The 23,375-nt window shown below is 39.8% G+C and overlaps 1 protein-coding gene across 2 annotated transcripts in view; it reads right to left on the bottom strand.

Annotated features, from left to right (window-relative positions):
- zgc:172282 (leucine-rich repeat and fibronectin type III domain-containing protein 1-like protein) overlaps positions 1–16,102 on the bottom strand; it is a 158,878-nt gene extending 142,776 nt beyond the window's left edge. For both annotated transcript variants that reach the window (XM_034865793.1, XM_034865799.1), the window contains exon 1: positions 14,765–16,102. The gene's annotated coding sequence lies outside the window, so the exon portion shown is untranslated. The remainder of the gene's footprint in view (positions 1–14,764) is intronic.
- Positions 16,103–23,375: the final 7,273 nt, after the last annotated feature.

Raw genomic sequence — 23,375 nt, 5'->3', positions numbered from 1 at the left:
TTATCTACCAGCATTAACATGGAGCTGCGCAGCTAACTGCTTGATTAAACTGTCATCCTCTGTTTAGCTAGCCTCTGGCCCGCCTGTAATATATACACTGATGTGATTGGGGCAGCTCTGCTACAAGTGTATAGTGAATGAGCAGCATTCCTCGATGCCAGAGGAACTCAATGAGCAAATTCAAAGTCTAGATTTCAAGGGTAGGTAGTTCCTTGATACTGATAATCAAAATTCTGAATAGTTTGATATGTATTATATTGGGACCTTGGCAGCAAACCAGCTAGTTCAAATACAATTTGAATTCGTGTGAAAGCAAAAATACGTCAGAACGTCCCACTAGAACAGATGTATCTTCCTTTCTTAAAAAGAAAATGATACTCCAGTGAAAAGAAAAGAAAGAAAATCTCTCTGGCACTAATTTTCAGCTGGGAGAACATTTTACTCATACTCATTATGTATCCCCAGTTGAATGAACCAAAAGGGACATGGAATGAGGGGAGAAGGGGAGTCTGATGTGTATCGATGCCTCATTTGAATTACCCAGTTTCTGTGTATATGAAATAGAATAAAAGAGGAAGAGAATATAAGAAGCAAACTTTGGTTTGAAAGTGACAATAAATCCCTGTGATCATTCAAAACCCTGGGGACCGGCATTGGAGTATAAAGCAGTCACTATAAAGCAGATTACTAACTAAAAGATGACAGTATTCAGGAACAGGAAAATCACTGGAGTCTTTACAACTGTCCAGAGCTCATCAGAATTCACTCTGGATTTAACATTCCTACCATTAAAGTCTTAGCTTGCCGTTAGAAATTGTGTGTTACTTACTGCTGGTCCCCTCATCGAACTTTTGTAATTATTTAATTATTCCCTAGATGAATCAAGATGCAGCCAGTTAAAGTCTTATTACTTGATTTTCATCACTTCAAACCACATTTATGATAACGTTTATGGCTGGCATTGTCATCTTTAGCCATTCAATAGATGTGCATTCTAATTAACTCTCTGTTTTTTTTATATAGCGTACCAACAAGGGATTTGAAGCAAACCACCAATCCACGAATTGGACATGATGTAGAAAACAAATGCCGGTGCATGCGTGCATTTCATGACTTCAGTATTCCTGTGTTTGATAAAATTGTTGATGGTCTTCTTTAGTCTTCCAGTGAAGTTATCCAATGTGAATAATCCCCTCTGCCAATGGTTTGTTTGGCTAAACTTTGTCATGGGGCAGACTCTGTAGCTATAGCTAAAAAATGTAATGTCAGGGCTGCAGCAACGATACCAGCCTGGGCTGCTAGTGTTTCCCCCTACACATTTCTGATGCCAGCATTAAGTAAATATAGAAAGACTCAATCATCTTCTCCTTTTTAGTAACACACATCTAGAAAAGCTGTCTCAACTGCAAACCTTCTGCTCACTGCTCTATGTACCATGGCACTGCTGTTCCCTCCTTTGATAAGTATACCGTTTTTATTGCAATTCCAACATACTAGCCAATCAAGGTGGCCCCAGTGACTGTGTTCTGAAATCAGGGACCTGTATTATTAGAACTCGGTTAAGCAATTAAACCAAGATTAAAAGTTTAAGGATTATAACTTGAAGCCAAAGGAGACTGTATTCAAATTAAAAAGTATTATTATTTCGGAATACCATGTGATTTGTATTCATGGCAGAAGTCTTAATCCTATGTGTATCTGACAAAGCTGTACTGCAAATCTAAATATAAAGTTCACAGTCTCTCCATATCCTACAAGACATTAATAGGTATGTCTTTTTATTAGTGTAGCTTCTTTAAGCGGCATTAACTAAACAAAACATGGAGAAAATGTACTGTCGCACAGCGCTGGACCAGGCATTTAAATTTTTTATCACTGAGGTAAATACATTTTCATTAAGGCTGACAGTAAATTCCATGACTTCCTTTTTTTATGTCTTGATGAGGCCACATGAATCAAAGGCTTGACAATAAATTATAAAAAATTATTTAACATTAGAACGGTGTTTGCACAAGGCCAACACATACTAAAATCATTTGCTGGATTTCTCTGAGATGTCCTAACAGTTTGCTAACAGAGAGCAGCATTCAACACATAGCACTTTGCTTAACAGCTCTTAGACAGTTAATGTTAAGTTCAGACACCTGATTGAATGTGCCAAAGTCTGGCACATTCAATCTTCATATCTGTCATAGAAACAACTCTTAAATTCAAAAAGTCATGCTCATGTTCTGCATGAAATGTACACTGGGTGTAGACTGGGTAAACACCGCCCACTCTGCCTGCGATTTGATTTCACCCTGCAGCTCGGTCTGGAAACCTGCATGTTTAATTCTCATGCTTCAATTTACAATTTTGTAGGAACCAATCACAATCTACCTGGCGCACTACTGGCGGGTTTGACACGATGATGATAGAAATGCGATCAAGCAGCTTCTTTTTTACATTCATCAAAACAGCGGTCAACGGACGCCACCAAAATGCAGCAACCCATTGATGCCGTTCTAGGTCACCCCGGATCGTTTGTCTGATTGGTTCAATCAATCAATCAAACTTTATTTCTAAAGCAAATTTAAAAACAACCAGGTTGACCTAAGTGCTGTACATTGACATGAAGCAATAAATAGACAGAATACAACACCAGAAAAATACAACATAAAGTTCTCGTCCCGGATTAAAAGCCAAGGAATAAAAAATGTGTTTTTAGTTATTTGACTAGTTGACCTAGTCATTTCTTAGTGATTCAGATGACACCGCCTAAATCTATGCAAGGAATGTTACACAAGGTCACTTGAAATTTAACTCTATAAAGGACAGAGACTGATGTACCTGGATGTAAATTTCAAAGAGAATAATGTCACACCTCATTTCATTGCATTAGCTTTTTAGATGTTTTGATAAGGTCTGATATGAGGGCCATATGTTATCTATTCATAGAAGGATTCATTAGAATGTATGTGGAATGAAATGTACATATTAACAGCAAGTTGTATGAAAACAAATATTATTGAAGACAATCATGCCATAAAATCACTTCAGACAAAGGTTTTCTGAATGAGCTGTGTTCTACAAAGTTGCATTTCAAGAAGGAATACTGAACAAAGAGACATGATTTTGCAGGAAGAATCTCATCTTTATTTTTCACACTTTTTCTGTTGTGCCAAGTCTCTATGCTCGTGTGCATGCAGCACTGTTTTCTTTTTGTCCATTATTAGCAAATGAATCTCAGTGAGCAACATGAGCCTCATTTTAAAGCCTGATACGACTTCTCTAAACAACACTTTGTTTTCTAACATTGTGACCTATTTGTTTGTTATATAATATGCACAGTTCATTACTCATTCTCCTTAGGGGAAAAAAACTCAAAATTTGCAAGACAACAATTATCATTACAAAGACTCATCATCGCCGCAGTCTTCATGACAACCTTCAAAAACGTAACGCCAAGGAGCACGCGCAACAGCAATGATATATGTCAGCGATGGAACTGGAGTATTTTCACAGGATGATTATAGGATGGCATAGAGACTACACACTACAACTTAATCGCAACAGCTGCCAGCTCAATTTGTTGGCAGCAAAGCACAACAGCTGTACCATAGCAGCCTCACACAAACACACACACACACACACATATATAGATCCACGCTCACAATGTCAAGCCAGTAAACGCTGGACACCATTATATAAAGCTATAAATGTCCTGTGGGCGCCAATAATAGTGAGAATACTTTTAAACACACACCAAACCTGAAAACTTAAGTACAGTAAGGAGATCCTCACAAATCAGACCAATCAGTATTTGTTTGAACACTGCAGCTTTTAATGGCAGCCATCATGGCTTTCAGAATCCTTCCCTATGGCTGTTACTGAGTAATTTGTGCTTCACTCTAACCTGATTTATGGAGTGCTTGGCACATCAGTGGCAAACAGCTCCCAGTTCTAGAGAGTTGGCATCTTCATGGCTCTATCTGTAAAAAGAGCAGGCTGAGTGGGAGGCCCCAGCCAGATGTCTGACCTCATCTCTATTGGTCCAGTGAACAAGTTGATGATCCTGGGTATAATTTTTTTCAAAGCCAGGATCTATTTCATGCGCACAGTGACTGCAATGACAACATTGACTTTGTTACTCAGATGGTCAGTTTGGGCTGTACTTCATATTTTGGTCCAATCTCCAATCTCCAATCAACCGAGATTAACATTAGTTGCAATGATAAAATGCAGAATTTTATACTCACTATGTTTTTTGTACGTTCTGAAACTGAACCAAATGTGTCCCTGAATTCAAGATCTGCTTTTGGCACTTTCCATTCAAATACATTGGAGTTCAAAGTTAACAGTATAGTGTAGTGAATGATATGCATGTATTTTAATGTGTTCAGTATTCCCGCATATTTTCTACTTGCTTGGGAGATAAAGTACCAAGTCACACAAAAGGCACATTTGGAAGTGAGTGTCGATTTGAATTGTTTTTAATGGATTTGAAGCATCTGAACGCTACCTTTTCCTATATGGCCAACACAAATTCACCTTTCATGGTACACAGTTTGGCAAGAGTGAGTTTCATTCCTGGCTGTGACTTAAAGTCAGTCCGAAAGGAAATAAAATACACCGTAATAAATAAAGTATGCTTTAAAGGTATAATCTGTTACTTTTTTGTGTGTTGGTTTGTAAACACATCGGTCTAAGTTGGCCCTGGCTCAACGAGTCAGAGAGAGCAGCAGTGGTCGAGCAAAACTAGAGAGTAAATGAAGACAGGGAGTGCGCTTAGCAAGAACAAAGCAGTGAATCAGAGGAATAAAATGTAATTTTCTGACTATTTCACGCATATTACGTTCTAAATCACAGATAAACACACTTACAGTTTCACCCAACACATCAGTTTGTGTTTTATGTAGGTGTTTCCCCTGCACCTTGTTTGCGTTGGTATCAGACGCCGATGGGCATGACAAAACGACGGTATTGGGAATGAAAACAGGCTGCACACCTTACATCCCCATGTGGGGCCAAAAGGCTTTTTGTTGATGCCCATAAGTGTCCTGCACACAGAAAAATAAGAAGAAAAGACAAAATACAGGCAAAGGGCCGTGTTCGTAGATACAGACACAAACAAACACTTTTATTGGGTCATAAGTGATGATTGAGAGACAATTATTTTTGTATATGTCTATACCTTGTTATTATTGCTGCTTGTTATAATTATTGCATATTACACCTTTTAAGTATAGTAGCAGTTATGTGGCAAAAGAAGCATTACTGTGTGTCCACTTGGTGAATGCAATGTAAGAGGGAAATATTTGGCTGCTAAATGCTCTGCTATGTTCACTAGCTAGTCACTTACTTATCTGTCTGCTGTTTGGTGCATTGCAGGTACTGTACAGTGGTATTTTATAACTTTTCCTCTGAAAAAAGCTGCCTGCTGCGGTGTGAAGTGATGCTTTAAGAGCAATGAGATTGAACCAAAACAGTGAAGTTAAAGGCTGGAAAGCTAAACAACGAGCTGAAATTTACTATAAATCACCGTAAAGCAAAGGAGCGCTAAAGGAAGCTTCAATTTACTATATTTAATGTAGTATCACTTATTATGAGTAATGCTTTATTTTATGTTGCAAATCTGATACTATGTTAACAACTTGAAATACACAACAGTTATTATCCCTTTTCAAGTTTGTCACTTTACTTCTGCGCTCTAAGTGGCAGTGTGTCCAGTTAGTGTTGGCTATTTGCATGCTTTCAAAACCGCAGTAACTGTCAAATGCCAGCACCTTAAATCATTGTTGTTCGGTATTCACTTTTCAATATTGCAACAGGAATGAGGCTGGGCCCCCTCCACGGCCGTGATCCGGTGGCATAGCAACAAGTAACCTTGTAATTACACATGAAATGTGTTTGAGACCATCATGACAACTGTAATACATTTTATTTTGAGAGAGATTGAAACTATTTGAATGGGTTTCTAATGGACCCATATTGTAGGTTGTTAGCTTGCAGCAGCCATTGGTGGTGCGACACCAAAAGGCACTCGACTCCAAGCCATTATCAAATATGCAACAGGAGCCTCACAGGCACCTGTAAAGTAGGAAAAAAGAGGTTGTGTGTGTGTGTGTGTGTGTGTGTGTGTGTGTGTGCGTGTATGTGGAAGGGAGACCTTGCATATTTGACTATCAGTGAAGACTTGCATGCGTGTATGAACTTTCCATGAGAGAATATAACAGAATATATACCTGTGTCTGTGTGTGTCTGTCTGTGTGAGTGCCAGCATGCACATTTCCTATGATCCGTGTGCTAAACAGCATCTGCAGAGTGAGCCTCCACTGTGCTAGCCTCACATCCATATTCAAAAGAAATCTAACCCATATTCTTCTTTTGTAAAAGCTCCCAGCCCCTCATACTAACTACTGTGTTTCTGTACTACAGCTTTAAAAAAAAAAACTGAAATAAAACTGGAAAGTTGCTTGGGGATGGGCTGTTAAAGGGGGGACTTTTTTCAATTTTCCACCCAGAATTCCAGCAGACGTGTTTTAAAATTATAGCTAAATATCGTCCAAATATTGATTTTTAAACTGTAATTGAACTGAATAACACTATCTTATGCACAGAGGGAATCAGTAATTAAACATGTTTTCTCTTTTACTTACTGTGGCATTATTCTAAAATGCTTGAGACGGTTGATTAAAGCTTAATTGGCGGAAAGAATTTTCGCAGTGAGGTTTTCAACTGTGTAGAAAATGTTCACATATTAAAAGTACACCGAGCACTACCAGGGTGCTGTGCCTTTGAGAGCATGCTAGAAGTGCAATTTTCTCCATAGTAATTCTCCAAAAAGGAATTCTAAGAACATTAAACAATGGCACAACTGTCATTACAACAATGTCCAGTGGCAGAGCTCCAGTGTTGTTTAGACAATTGAGAATACAAAGCAAAGCTGTGTAAATTGCATAAATAGCCATGTAATATGGTAGTCCAGATTAGAATCAATTATTGGTTCCCCACTGTCCGCTGCAGGAAACTACAACTATTGCTGAGCTTTAAGAACCTACAAGCTATTTCCTGAAGAACGTCATTATCTACAGTGGATTGGCCTCTCAAGTCTAATTATTTCTCCCGACTATTTTGCAGACTATCAGGGTCATGGTGCGTCAAGTGGGCCATTTCAACCCAGCAGGGTCTGTCTTTTTAGCCTGTGTTAATAAACACTCATTTTGTGAATCGCTGAGCGGGCCGCATCGAAACCGAGGGTTGACTGTCCCTTTAGCAGCTGTTTTCAGCAATTTATTACATCTAATTCTGTGAAGTAGGTGTAGTTACAAATTAGTTTGGGGAGACATTCTCTCAGCTATTGGCCTTAACGCATCAGCTCTGAGGAGCGTACATCACATCCTATGTAATAGTAAATGTGTGACGTTGAAATCACGAGACAAAGGAAGGTTTTTAAATGCTAAGGATTTTTTTCTATAAGAGCTGGGCTATGTGCAGTCAATAATGTGTGTGTTCACTTGTAATATAGTTTGAATTGTCAACTGATCAAGGGAATCAAGATTACAGTGTTAGCAACTCAGATCCCCAAGAGCCTGGGGCTGATGAACACCGTGAGATGTTGCTGCAAGCTCAGGAAAACCCCTCATTCAGTTGAGATTCTTTAAGTCTAGCAGTTGGTTTTTGCTCCTTGGGTTCAGCCATCCATTCGTCAAGTTGTCCTGTCCTCTCAGTAAATATGTCAGAGACGGGTACAGGCAGGTGCAGAATCGTACCCAGGGCGAGTCTGAGTGAGAAGGAGGCAGCTGCCCGGAGGCAGAGAGACTTTGCCCGGTCAAGCGCCAAGATAGCATTATCGTCTGCCTTCTGCTTAGAAGCGGTAAATTTGTAGCTCACAGCAACTTAATACGACATAGTCTCTGGCTTTTGTTCAATTTCTAATGCATTTTCTACGGACTATTTTTGTTTCATCAGCAAATTAAGAAACCTTCAGCAAACTCCATTAATTTCCATCCAATTCCAATTTAGACCACCTTTTCTTTTTTGTTCATTGTGCAGCACTGGCTGTAATTTATTTAGTTTGCTACTACTCTGACATATCTTTCAAATTGCATCAGCTTTACTATTTTTTATTTAGGTTTCTTTTGCGCCAAGTGTGCCCTGCACTTTGTGTTCATTTACAATTGAAAAGTCAAACTACTATGCCTGCGGCATTAAGTGTGGAGAATTGAATGTGAGCCCAGATAGCCGACATGTAGGCCCGTACGATAAAGCAGATAATGAATGGCAACAAACAAAGACTCATAGATCACTTTGCCCCAGTAATTTGAAACTCTGAGTTTGTGCATCTCTTCGCACTACCATTAAAAACAAACACAACCTTAACCATGCATCAGCATTCAAAGAAAATAAAGCTCAAGGAAGAAGAAAGAAAGACTAAGAAAGAATATAAGATACTCACAGAGAGAACAGAGGCCAAATACAAAAATTTGAAGGGCGGAAGTGACGGGAAGATTAAGAGAAACCAAGTGAAGAAAAATGAGTGAGTGAGAGCAAAACTGAGTGAACAGAGTAAGAAGTGGATAGAGCAAGGAGAAAGGAGGAGAGAAAGGCATCAATCCATCATGCAACGCTGCTTCTGTCAGGCACGAGTAATAGATGAGGAGAGATAGTGGAGAGAGCAGACACTCCTCTTCAGTCTATCTCCAGTCACTATCTAGGTTTGTTGTCAGGTCTGCTCTGTCACTTCAGACCAAGACAATCACAGAGGAAAGTGGAGAGAGGCACAATTAGACGCAAACACATGGATACAAACAGAAAGACTGAGACTGTTTAACTGAAGAGAAAAGAAGAGGAAAATGAGAAGAACAATTTAAACCGCATACTGTGGTATCACTTTACTTTAAGTGCATAAAAAGAATAACTTATGATTAAGTAATTAGTAATGAATGAGCGGTGACTATTTTGTGAATTGGAATAATGATGACCACTTTTCTTTTGAGCTGTTCCTGATTAACTCTGAACCAGCTGCTGAACCGCACAGATACTTATGAACTTATCATTACCTGATGATTTATTGTCAAAAAGGTTGTTGTTTTTAATTTATTCAAAAAAGTTTATTCTCCAGTACTCTTAATGATCTACTATATATTCCTTTTAACTTAGCTGTTGAAGAGCTACTCAATGATTCATTAATTATCAGGTCGTTCCTCAGCAATGACTCACATTTGTGTGTGCCATATTGTAAAGGGTTGCTGATATAATATGTGACAAGATTACAAAATACCACAACAAAAGCCAAGAAATTTTTAATTAAAACATTTAAAATCAATATAAAACCTAATATTATCAACAATGAACTCTTAAATAAAGTCATGTATTACAGTGACTATGCTTTTTTTCTTTTTACTTCTACAACAGACACATTTTCAAGGGAATGTTTCAATCTATTTATTATGCAATGTTAAAATCAATCTACTACAATGTCATTTGCATGCTGTTAATGCACAGTAAACACTGTAAAAGCTGCACTCACTGTGAAAGCCTCTCAGCTGAAAAGTATCAATTAAGGCATTTATTATAAAGCAACTACGAGTCTTCAGTAACAGTAATAGTGTTAAACTGGGGTTAGTCACTCATTCTTACATTTAGATTTTTTTTCAATTTTTTTGGTGGATTCGTTTTACACTTTGAACTAACTGAAAGAACCGTAGGTGCTTACTGCAGAACCATTAAAGGTCCCCTGGAATGACAATTTCACTTTATGAGTTTTTTTTAACATTAATATGAGTTCCCCCAGCCTGCCTATGGTCCCCAAGTGGCTAGAAATGGTGATAGGTGTAAACCGAGCCCTGGGTGTCCTGCTCTGCCTTTGAGCTCAGATACCTAGTTGTCAGTTTGACAAAGGTAAGAAATCCCCTCGAATTAAACATATGTTAGACTAAAATTCCTATTACAAAACTGTAAATATGCAGATGACAGATTTTGTGTGACTTCACAGAGGTTGATAGACATGTGCTTTTGGGTACATGTCTACAAAAGCAGAGAATTAATGCTGTGCACTAGTATAGACTTAAAGATTGGTCAAAGGATGAAAAAAATAGATATTCATATTACTGTTGACAAATTGGAGGCATCCGTTGCTACGGCTTGTATCACCAACACCTGTCTCTTCTGCAAAACCTCCTTGTAATTCTTCCGAAAGTCCATACCATCCAAAAAATGCTTTTATGCTAGAAACCAACCGGACCCTGTTTCACTTTGTTCCGAACAGGGACCACCAGCAATTTTTGTTTTGATCAAGCTAAAATGTCCGGACCAAACAAGGTAGCTGTGAAAGGGCTCGTAAATCAGCAAAACCTATTACTGGTTGGAGAAGAATAAAATGAAAGCAGAAGAAAATAAAACTATCATCCCCAGAGAGGAAGTCTGGAAACCTCTGGCTGCCTGCTCAACACAGCGCCATTCTAATTCCATGCTGCTTGGCATTCAGCATGCCGCTCGCTCCTCTCTTTCTCCTGGCATCATCCCTCCCTCCTTCTCTTCACCTCTCTCTCTCTCTCACTCTCTCTCTCTTGCACCCGCTCTTCCCTGGTGAGGTGGGATTGCGCCACTGAACCAGCATCTGTTGCTATGCACACTCACACACACACACACTAACTGTGTAGACATTTAAAGCCCTACTGTGGTGGACAGTATGTCGCTATTTCGAGAACATCATGATGTTGGACATTAAAATTATAAAACAGCGTGTTGCCATATCACAGTCTTAACACCTAGGGCTTCAATGCAAAATATTCTCACCTTATGTCAATTTTTTCTGATTCCTTCTTTCTGTTTTCCTCTTCCGTCACTCGTTACTACATGAAGTGCCCCGTCATTTGTTTTTCATTCTTCTCACTATCTCCAGACTTTCTTCTTTTCTTCAGCCTGTCCTTACTTGCACAACATTTATTACTGCAACATCACTCCATCTTTTTTTCTTGCAAACATTCGGCTCTTGTCGCAGCCACATCCTCCTATTTCCTTGCATTGTAATGATTTTTTTAAATTTGAAACATACACACATCCATACACCAATGTGTACAAATAAACATTGAGTCTGAGTCAGAAAAACCACTGCGTGAGCGTCACTTGTACCTGTAGACCTCTATACTGTTAATCATTTCCTCACAGAGATGCAACTGTATTTTCCTTCTCTCTCTAAAACCCATTGAGCTTCTCTGTGTAAGTTCCACTTCTTTCCAGCTCAGTCTCTCTCACTCATACAGACACATCAATTAGACTTACACTCCTCCAGAATTTACACTTTGGGCCAATAAAACATTAGGGGGAATCGAGGCCGCTGATGAGTCAGAACCGCACTATTAGCACAGACCTACACCACTCAGGGCTTCTAATTGTGTAATCCATTATACGATTTTAATAAAAGAGACAGTCCCAGATTATGTAAACTGATTTTATTCCATGCTTCTTCATTATCTAAATACCCTCCTTCCCTTTAGAACCAAACCTTCCTGTTCACTTCTTTGACTCAACACATACCAACTACCTGTAAACATTGAGTACCATGCATTATCAACTCTTGAAAAAGTAGCATGTCACCTCCCATCAATCTCCCACCACGGCTGCACTCGATTAGGAGGGAAAAAATAACCAAGCCATTTACTTATCCACACCTGAGTGACAGGACAGCAGTACACATGACTGCAGTATTTAAAAGGATTGGAAGGTTTAACAGCAGTTTTTGCACACTTTCTGACCCCCGTTATCCCTCTGGTATGTTTTCTGTAACCTCCAGCCTAAACCCTAATAAGGAAGAGGGATCAGGAAGCGCCACTTTCACGGCTTGTTTTCATAACCAAAATCAGGGTCAATTGAGTCTCTTGGCTTACACTTTGCAAGAAATTGCAATGCAAAGCCTTTCCTGCGCTCCTTTTAGTGCAGTATACATGGTTCTGCCTACTAGGTCTGGCCTTTCTTAATCCATTGTGACATCTGATGTGTAAAGGAATAGTTCAACATTTTGAGAAATATGCTTATTGGCTTTCTTTACGAGAGTCAGATTAAAGAAGAGATACCACTCTCTCATTGTTAAATATGTAACTGGGGCCCGCCAGCTGCTAAGCTTTGCTTATGTTAGCGTAAAGACTGGAAACATTAAAACCAGACAAGCTTCAAATAAAACAAAATGCACCTAACACCTCTAAACTTCACAAATTAACATTGAGTCATATTTGTTTAACACATCCAAAAAATGAAATGTAAAAACAACACATCGGGGTTCTGCAGGGGATTATCTAACCTATCGCTGGCAGTTGCTTCATATTTATAGTACAGACAAGAAATAAGTGTTGTTTTACTTAGCATTGCTCTGCAACAATGCTATTAGGTGTATTTCCAAAATACAGACTATTCCTTTAAGGTGTTTGCCATGCACTTTTTACCTTAAAAGAAATTCATTGAACAAAGTGATTTTCCAGAAAGGGAAAAGTTCAAAGTTGTGTCGTGGATTCTGTGACTTTACAAATTGGGCTATTTGAGATTATTAAAAATTAAATGTACAATTGAATGTCTTATCTTTTTGCAAAATTAGCAAAAATGCTCAGAGACATTACTTTTAAAGGTATAACTTGCACAGATCCAATATCCAATTATTTTTATGATTCTCGAGTGTTTTCTTTTGTAGTTGCTTGATGTGATTTTCACATATGTACATGAAAAAAGCAAAACAATTCTATGTTCATGTCATAAAAAAAAAATAGCTGGACCTACAGTAGCAGTGTCTCCCTGAGGCACATTTTACTATCATTTTTTGACTGCCTGTGTAAACTCCGTTTACATGGCGGTGGGAAAATGTGTTTATTCATGTATAGTGGTATTCATGAGTGGGATATAAAGGTGCATTAAGAGTGCATCTCCAATAGTAACCTAACGTAAATATGAGCGATAACCCAAAAGAGTGTGCGCATGCACGCTCACTGTGACAGAAATGTGCGTAACCAAGATGATTTAAAGAATCAAGACACAGCTCATTACAGCCCACTCTAGAACTACATCAACTACTAATTACACACAAGCATGATTGAAATTTATTTCAGTGTTGGTTTGGTGGAAAAGTCAGCCTCCAATCTTCTTTGGGCATATTTGCCAAGTGTGAGGCTCTAAGCTCAATCCTAATAAAATATTCAAATAAAAATCTCCATATTTGAGTGTCAACATGAATGTCGCGGTCCACATGGGGTCATGATCAAAGTTAAATGCTGAAAGCGAGTGCTCTTTGTGATTCCATTTACTTCCAGTATTTCCCATTAAAGAAGGGATACTGATTATCTGTACACGATGATTACATGCATTAAGATTGGGATCTGAAATGCATTAAAAACTGAACATCTTTCAAGAATCTGCCTAGTGTTTCAAGCCACGTTTAAACATGATTTGTCAATGCAAGCAAGAAAATATGACAAAAATGTACTGCAGGCAAGAAAGATTGAAATATCGAAAGAAGGCTTCAGCTAAGCCACAGGTATACACATTTGGTAACAGAAGCAGGAAAACCAGTGAACGACTTCCCCCAAACCTTATTTAATCTTGCATGTGTGTTTGCATGTGTTTTACGGTGGCTTAGAGACGTTTCAAAACCCCATAAAAATGCTAATGGGGCAGTTAGGGACGAGAAAATGTACCAGGTAAAGAGGAGCTGATGAGCTGACAGAGCAAACTGCATAGCTTTCTGTGGCTTCTCCGCTTCTCTCTCTCTGTCTCACCTTCTGTCTCCATGGTGCAGCAACGACCTTTACGCAGCAATCCGTTGGATAAAACCATACAGGGGCTACGGCACAGCACTGTCCGACTAATCTACACTTGGCCTCCATCAAGCTGCTGTTAGAGCTTTCTTGAGGGATTGGTTCAATGCCAGCTGTAACACCTGCTATTTCTATCTTTTCTTATTCCTTTTCCTATATCTTCTTGGTTGTTTTCCACTGCTCCACTGTCTATTAAATTCAATTACCTTCTCCTGTCTGCTCCTATTTTCTCTACTCACCTTTCCAACAGTCCTCCCTCACACCTGTCTTTATGTCCCCTTTCCCCTGAACACCTCTCTCCTATCAACAGGCCCATATCCTCTCTGCTCCTTCTCTGTATTCCATCTCAGCACCCTCTTCTCTGCCCTCTTCCCCTAACAACTCCTTTTAAGTCCCTCCTGCCTTACTTCTTCCCCTGTCTGTGGTTGCCCAGTCATGCCCTCCTTCCTGTCTGCCCCCCACCTTAATTTAGTCAATTGCAACCTTCTCCTCCCTTAAGGATTTTTTTCTATCCACCCATCCTTGCCTCATCGCCCCTTCTCCTCTTAACTCGCAGACTCCTCTTTGCCCCTTCTCCACTCATGCTCTTGTATCCCTTCTCTGCTCATATCGAGCCTTATCACACCTCATCTGTTTCAGGCTGATTTCTTCACTCTTCCCATGCTTTATAACCCCCTCAAGCATCTTCCCCCTCCGGTCCTGTCTATAATCTAGAGAAAGGATATCACCATCTCTAAATCGTATGAGAGAGGAAACACCAGCGCCATTATCTCCCCCATCTGCTTTCTCTCTTCTCTCTCTCTCAAACCTGCTCTCTATCTCTCTCTCTCTTTACTCAACTGGGCTCTTCTAAAATTGCAAATCCACCTCTCAAAAACCTATAAAGACACAAAAGGCCGAAGGGGATGGAGGTATGAGAGGAGGGAGAGAGAAATGTGCGATAACTGGACTGATGAGAAAAGTAGATAAAGAAACTGCCATACCTGCGCGTCTCCCTCTCCTCTCCTCTCCGGTTAGGGGGCAGTTTCTCCTCCGGTTAGCTCCCAATCTTCTCAAGCCAGGTGAAGAACTCCATTCAGCAAGTAATATGTTAAAAAAAACATCCTGCTGGTCAGATAATCTCTCAAACCAAATAAAAAATCATATCCACTTTTTGGGAGGTGGTCTTGCACCGCGCCACGCTGGTCGGGCTGCGGGGCTCCCGGAGTGGTGCTGGGGCAAGCGAGGCGTTTCAGTTTAGTTCCCGCTGACTTTGCATTCACACGACCGGTGGAGCCGAGAACCTACAGCAATCCGGTGTCCGCCGCTGGTCCACTAGGACGGAACTGTGAGCTTGGAAAAAAACGCCGTTAAACCGGCGCACCGCCGCGTTGCGCATTCATTTGGAATCCACATGAGCTCCCCACGTTTCCGTTAAGAATCCGTTATTCGGTCATTTAAAGTAAAACACTCAACCGCTGGACTTAATATCGCCAGGGTCCTGTGTCCCTCTGAGTAGAGGAATGGAAATGAACAGGGAGAGTGAGGCGTCTCTGTCTACTTGGTGAAACCGGGCACGGTCGTCGTCTTGGGCTACTCAGCCGGTCTCCGTCAGCTCTATAGATGCTCTTGGCTCCCCCATTCAGCATTCATTCCTGCACCAACATCAAATATTACTCATTAACAGCTCTTTGCATTTGATCTGCACTATCTGCAAGATAACACCCCTTTCTGCTTGAACTGATCGATAGGTGATTATCCACCTCAAGGTAATACATTTAGCAGTTAGAGTAGGCTATAGCCTACAAGGGTAGAAGATAAACTGCAGAATAAGTGAAGCTTGGTAAACGTTTGTCCCCCCCCCCCTTTTTCAGCCACAGAAGTGACTTTGTCTTGACCTCTCTCTCTTTCTCTCGTCTCTCCGCGTCGGTCTCTCCAAGGAAAGTCGCCGGACAACTGCGTGCTGCCCGATGGATGGCAGCCTATAGATAGAGGCGTTTAAGGTCAGACTAAGACATGATAAATCCCGCTAGGAAACCAGCCTGAAATCTTTGATGTACGTTCTTCTCAGAAAGCAGTCTGATCCACCACGGTGAGCCTCTCGGTCCCCTCCTACAGTTACTTCCACACTGTGCGGCGCTTTGTCCCGGGAGGCGATCCGCCTACCCGCTCTTCTCCTGTCTGCCTCCTTCCCTCTGGATCCGCGTACTGCTCTGTCTATTGACACTTTGCTGCTCCGCGGTTACGCTGGTGATAACGGATGGATAGCCTACGTTGTGACGACGTGTGCGTGATGCCATCGCCGGGGCGCTTGCCTAGGAGAGTAGCTGAAATAGTTTGGGTCTGTCAGGATACACAACATACAACGAGACCAGAGGTTCTCAAAGTGAGGGGCAGGGAATTCAAGAGGGCCGTGGGAATGCAAGCTACCTCTAAACCAGTTAATTTGTATGAGTATTAATTAGCCTGGTATAAGTTTTACAGAAACTATTTGTTTTCAAACAATGCTTTGCATGTTCTGGGATCCAACACAAAACAGGTTTACTTGTTACTATACAAAAATATCCAGTAATCCATCAATTAATTTTGTGTAAATATGCTTATAATTTAACAGAGCTAAAGTCCATTGTATTTTGTTTTAAGCTGTAACTTGGACGGGAAAAGGGCAGTTACATATTAATTTTAAAGCAATAGTTTGATTTTTTTTGTGAATACATTTATTTTCTCTCTTGCTGAGAATCAGGTGAGAAGAAATATGTCGAGGTATATATAATGCTACCGTTATCAGTCGGCAACCTATATCGTTGACATCCAGAATCTGAGAATTTACTTTGGCCAACCCATCATGTGGCACATACAAGCTATTAAACTAAAACACACTGTTTTTAAAATGTGTGCACATGTCAAACAAATGAGATCGGTAGCTGTAAAATTTCTGGTTGTGGATTTTTTCACATTCGGCCAAGACAGGTTAGATGTTTCCCCGTTTCCTGTCTTAATGCTAAGCTGACCAGCTGGTGGCACTGGATTGTTTACTCAATAACAGCCAAGGTGTTTTTATTTTAGTCTTTATTATTATGGACTGGCAGCATGTCACCAATTTGCAACCATGTTACCCTTTTTGATACACTTTCATAGTTTAGGATGCTATGCTATTCAATGCCTAGGCATTAAACAGATGGAAGCGCTAACGACCGAAATCTTCTCCAGCTCTTCTCGCCCATTCCAGAATTCCCTGTAACTCAGATTCTTGTTCATTCCTTGTCCCATCCCTGCCAAGACTGTTGTCCCCCATGGCGAAGTGGATTTGGCGTGTTTACATTCAATTTGTTTTGATGGACATGTCTCTACTTGAGCAACTTGAACTTTACCTGGTAAATTTGCCCTTATTAATGCCCGTTCTGTAGACAATAAGACATTCATCCTAAATAATGTCATCACATCTCATGAACTGGATTTTCTCTTTGTGACTAAAACCTGTCTTACTCTTAGTGACTTGTCCTCATTTACTGATTTATGTCCTCCACCCAGAGGAGTTTTATAAATTCACAGAGGATCTCAGGTCGTGGTGGTGGCCTACCTACACTCTTTAAAAATTTATTTAACTGCAAAATCGTTCCCGTAAATACCTTCACTTCTTCTGAAGTTCAATTGTTCTTACTTGTAAACTGTCTCCAATCCCCCCCCCCCCCCCCCCCCCCCCCCCCGTTATGTTCACTTGTGTACGGACCCCCCAAAGCTACTAGCGGTTTCATACATGCCACATACTGGACCTCGTCCTGTAATCAGGGATATCAATTGATACATTTGAAAACACTTATGCTCCCATCACTTCCTGATTAAGTTTGAACTTGCGGGGCCTTGCCATCACTCTGCCCCTTCCCCCTCTCACGCTTTAGCCCGTTCCATTAACTCAGCCGCTCATTTTTATGACTCCTTTGCTCTCCCCCTTTCCCTCACTGCCAACTTGTCACTATAAACTAATATTGATGTGCTGGGCTCTATTTTTAACCAACCGTGTACTGACACATTAGATCAGATAGCCCCCTTAAATTTAAAACTTATCAAGTCAAACAACTCAACCCCCTGGTTGAATAGCTCCCCAAATGCTCTTTGTCAAGCCTGTAGACAGGCAGAACGGAAGGGGAAAAAAAACAAGCTTCGAGTCTCATACATGTTTTTTGCGACACCAAGCCGCTGCCAAAAAGGTAAAAATCTAATTTTAGTGAGCTTATCAACTCGCAGGCTAACAGACCCAATGTTTCTTTTAAATGTATTGATTCCTTTTTAAAAACGGCCAATTCAGTTGAAACTTCCTTAACCTTTGAGGAGTTTGCTGGTTATTTCATCTGAAAAATTTACCATGTCAGATCCAATATCACTTCCCAGGGTTGCATTTCTGTTACAACTCACAGTCCCACCACAACATCCTACAACATTTCACTCCGCTTTCTTCCATTGAGCTGTCTGAGATATTTTCTCACCTAAAGCCTTTATGCTGCCCCTCTTATGTTATCCCCTCTAGACTCTTTAAAGAAGTGTTTAATGTCCTTTGTCCAATTGTGTTAGCTATAGCAAACTGCTCCTTGTATACTAGCACATTTAAATGAATAATAGTTTACCCAAAGTGCTTTACAGGTGGAGTGTGGAAGGCAGAATCAATATGCCTTAAAGATACATAATCAAGTGTAAAAGGTTCCATGAATATAGTTCATGGAACGACTTATCAGATAATTGTTTCAAGCATGCTGTGGTGTAACCACTGCTTAATAAAAACAATCATAACCCCAATGACCGTAGTAATTATAGTACCGTCTCTAAATTATCTTTTATTTCTAAAATCCTGGAAAAAGCTGTTTTACAGAAGTTTTTCTCTTTCCTGAATAGTTTTAATATATCAAATAAATTCCAAACCGGCTTCAGAACCCTCCACAGCATGGACTCCGCCCTACTTAAAGTTGATTTTTTTCTTATCATTGACTCCGGATCATGTGCATTGCTCATCCTCTTAGACCTCAGCGCTGCTTTCGACACCATTGCTAATGGCATCCATTGATCCCTAAAAAAATAGAGGAGTTGGACTAGAGGGCTCTGTCTTAAGATGGTTTTAAATCATACTTGAAATAAAGAACTTTCTTTGTGAAACTGGGTACTAAGTCCTCCGCTCCAGTGGGTATTAAATTTGGTGTCCCCCAAGGACCAGTTCTTGGCCCCATGTAATTCTCCCTATACATGATGCCACTTGGTTCTATCCTTGATAAGCACAACTTTAATTAACATTATGCTGATGATACACAACTGTATTTACCCATCTCCTGTGGATGCACTTCATCAGTTAATGCAATCTTTACCTGTTTGGAGGACTTTAAATCCTGGATGGCAGCACACTTCCTCCATTTCAATGACAAGACAACTGAGATGGTTTTATTTGGATCCACCTCTACACAAAACCTGTGTAATGCCCTTGGCCATTGGTTACTAAATTTGCCATGCGAGGTCAGAAACCGAACAACAAGTCAACTCTGTTGTAAAGGTAGTTTTTTAGCAGCATAGAACAGTAGCTAAGCTTGAACACTTTTTATCTAACAGCAATCTCAAAACAATCATTCATGCTTTTATTGCTTCACGTTTAGACTACTGCAACTCCGTTTAATTCCAAACTCCTTTCGACTTATTCTACCGCGAGGGCACTCATGTTGACAACCCAACAACTCCTTGTCCTCCCAAAACACACCTTAAAACCAGAGGGGACCAAGCCTTTTTCTGCTGTAGCCCCCAAACTCTGGAATTCCTTCTCACCCCATATCAAATCCTGTAATACAATTGCCACTTTTAAAATAAACTTGACAACAAATGTTCTCTCTCTTGCTTTTAACTCCCCTTGATTCAGTTATCATTATTATTATTATTATTATTATTATTATTATTATTATTATTTTATTATTTTAGGTTTCAGAGCTATGAACTGAACTCAACATTTTCTTATCTTTTTGTATTTGCAAATTCTGTTCCATTGTTGTTTTATTCTATGTTACAATATTTGACTTTACCTTTGCCCTACTATATTCATGGAAACTTGCACACTGGATTATGTATCTTTAAGGCATACTGATTCTGCCTTCCATGTTCTCCATGTAACGCCCTTTGGGTTAACTGTTGTTCATTTAAATGTGCTATACAAACAAAATGACTTGACAAAATGACTCTGCCATTTGAAATAGACCTTTTTGTTTAGTGGCCACACAGACAACACAGATAACTGAATTATTTGATGGCATGGTTAATCAGTAGCTGCAATAATGCAGGCTAGCATCAGAAATGATTGAAACAGCTGGTGCACGAGGCAGATTAGTATGCTCACTTTACAGATTCTACAGGATTTCATGGATTATAAAGTGAGTGTTCTACAATCTGATAAATCGTTTTGTTCCATGTTCTATAACCTGAATCTAAGTAGAAACAGCTCTGGGTTATATTTGCTAAAGGTCAGTCTAATTAAAGCTAAATAAGTGTGTGTGTGTGTGTGTGTGTGTGTGTGTTTGTGTGTGTGTGTGTGAGAGAAAGAGATGGACCGAGTGAGAGACCAATGGTAAGGTAAGGTGTGGAAGTTTTGGAAGTTTATTTTGGGACAACATGCATAAAAGTCACTTCACTTCTGGTGGCATTTGAACATGCAGTGTGAAGAAATTAATATGCCTGCAGCAGCATTTCATTTACTGCTCATTTTGAGATCCTCAAAGGAAAAATAATCACTGACCAGAAGGATCCCGCTGAGTTATTGGAGCTGTGTAGATACGAACGATATACTGTACATATACAATTGTATATTAATCAAGCCATGCCATTGAATTCATGAGTAAGTGAAACAAAATAATTGGAAAGAGGTAGATGAGGTGTTGATTGTAAAAGTGTCTGCAAATCTTTACTGTCCTCAAAATTCAACATTTTCTAAAATACAATCAAACATGATCTGTCAAATTCTACTATCATTTAGCAAACAGCACCTGTTATTCTCCCCACTGTACAGAGCTAAAGCCTAGGTTTCATCAGCCAGCTGGTCCTACTTCTTCATTCAGTCAAACTAACCCTTAATGGCATCTGTCAAAAAATAATTTTAACAAAGAAAAGGACAAATATGGAGAAAATAACACAATTCTCACGCAAACTGGAAACACATTCATCCCTAAATAGACTGTAGCCCTACATCTTGGCAGATTACCAGACCAGTGAGTAATAGACCCTGGAGCAAAATGTTAAAAAAGACTCAGTGAACACAGACCTGGAGGACAGGCGGTTAGTACACTGCTCTAAAGGAAAGGTGAAGGGACACTTCTTTTTGCAAGGAACTTGGTAGGAAAGTTGTCTACGTCCCCTAATTCAAGCAAATGTATTTTTTTTCTCCTAAAACCCCATTACAGATCCTGGGAGTAAAAAAAGAGTAGCCACTGCAGTTAAATATTTCTTTATACATAATTAGTTGAATCCTCTGGAATTTTAGGTCTGTCTGATCAAATTAACTAAATTTTTTTTAGATCAAACTTTCAAATTTGTCAAATTTGACCAGAACCCAACACAAGGGTAGAATGAATACTGTCCATGTATAAAGAAAATACTCTCAGGCAGTGGTGTAGTGGAGGGACTACAACCTGTTTGAGCCCACTGCAACAAGCCCGCTATTTTGACTAACACACTCAGCCGGTGTTGTATAATTGCAACAAATAGGTAATAAGCTCTAAATGAAATTTGATGCATCAATTCCACAATAACTAGATATGTACATGCTCTAGACATTATAATAACAACCCCAAAAAATGATATAAAATACATTTTACTTACTTGAATCTGATGAATCCAGTCCAATGAAACATAGAGATGTTGTTTGAAGGAAACCTTGAGAGGTTTTGTGAGTTCATGGCCATAAGGCAGGACTTCTAAACAAATGTACAATCCAAAAGCATTATGAGACTGAACAATAGGACGCAATAACTGTCTATGCAAATGTGATAAAAAAAAAAATAAGATAAAATGAAATAGATTGTTTTTTAAGGCTGGCTAAAGGTAATGTTGTAATTTAAAACAAGGGGTGTTGACAGGGTTAAATGCTAGTGTCAATCAACAGAAAATGAATCACCAACAATTTTGATTATCAATTAGTCGATTAAACAAAAAACTTTCAACATTTATTGTTTACATTTTTTGTGTCAGCTGGGATCTTCTGGGAAATGGCAATAAGCATTTTTTATGACAATCGGATATTTTATAGATAAAACAGATGATGAAAATAATGAAATATACTTTATCGTGTCTTTCAAACTAAACAAGGTAATAGGTACTTTGTTACTACATGTCAAAACAACCCATGTAGACTATTTGTAATCTGGCACTGCTATAGCTGGTTAGGTTAAGTTACGCCATGGCACTTACAATTGGGGCATCAATCGTGGTCTGGGTTAACAAAACCACTCGGTTGAGGTTGGGAAGCATCATGTTCAAAAGAAAGCAACACTGACTTTGATGGGAAAAGGTACAAACACGGGTCTCCCATGTCATAGTCACATGTGTAACCCAACCATCCACCATGGTCCCCTCCCTACGGGGCTGTGTGGTGGGATAATAAGTACTTCTGCCTTTGCCTCCAGGAAACTATAGATAGAAGAGATCACAAAAGGCCACAAGAGGCCCTTGTGAGGGAAATGTAAACATGTATTGCGTTTAGGCATTTGACTAAATGATCAATGTTGTACATTTTCTGCTGAGGGCAGTGTTCTTTAGTTGCAGCCCTATGTGTCGTAGAGGGAAAACAATTTCAATGCAAAAACATTTTTCTTGTTGGAAATAAGTTGTTATTTATACCCAATGTTTTATGATTTACTCATTTTCATGCCTCCTTTTATATAAATTGTGTATTTGTTGCTGCGTTGTGGAGTTTGACTACTGTCATTTTAATACTGAATGTGTTGACATTGCCCTGGCAACATGCTGGGTTTCATAACAATAAAGCGTCTGTGAAGTTGAGAGGGAGAGATAGAGAAGACAATAAGAGGGCACAAGCTATAAAGACAGAGAGGAGGAGATAACATGTAAGAGAGGGAGGGAGTCAGATGAAGAGAGGCCCCGGAAGACCCAGCAGCCGCTTCAGCACCATGGACAGTGCTGCAGCGGGACTCAGCAGCACAAGGCCGGAACAAGCTTTATCTTCAGAGAAAAAAGCCAAAAGCTCTTCTCAACATGCTCTGATCTCTCTCACTCTAACTCTCTTGTTCGCTTACACACACACTTATCTCACATCCATGTTGCTTCCTCCTCCTCTCTCTCTCTCTCTCTTTCTCTGTCTCTCACATACACACACGTATACACACACGTTATCTCCCCCCTTATAGCTGTCTCTTCCCTGCCTGCCACCTTCCTGAATCCTCAACAATTTGTTTCTTATCATTTCTCTGCGTGACTGCTCTCTTTGTGGATCAACATCACAATATACTTGACAATAAGTCAAGCTTACGTGTGTGAGTGTGTGTGCATTTGTGCATGTTTGTGTGTGTGTGCATGGGTGTGCATGTGCGCGTGCGTCCGTGACCAGCACTAAGCCTGGTAAGCCGTTTTTTTATTATCTTT

Source organism: Etheostoma cragini, chromosome 3, assembly GCF_013103735.1.
Source record: "Etheostoma cragini isolate CJK2018 chromosome 3, CSU_Ecrag_1.0, whole genome shotgun sequence".
Lineage (NCBI taxonomy): Eukaryota > Metazoa > Chordata > Actinopteri > Perciformes > Percidae > Etheostoma > Etheostoma cragini.
Note: the sequence above shows the minus strand (reverse complement) of the source record. Positions and strands in the feature narration are given on the sequence as shown.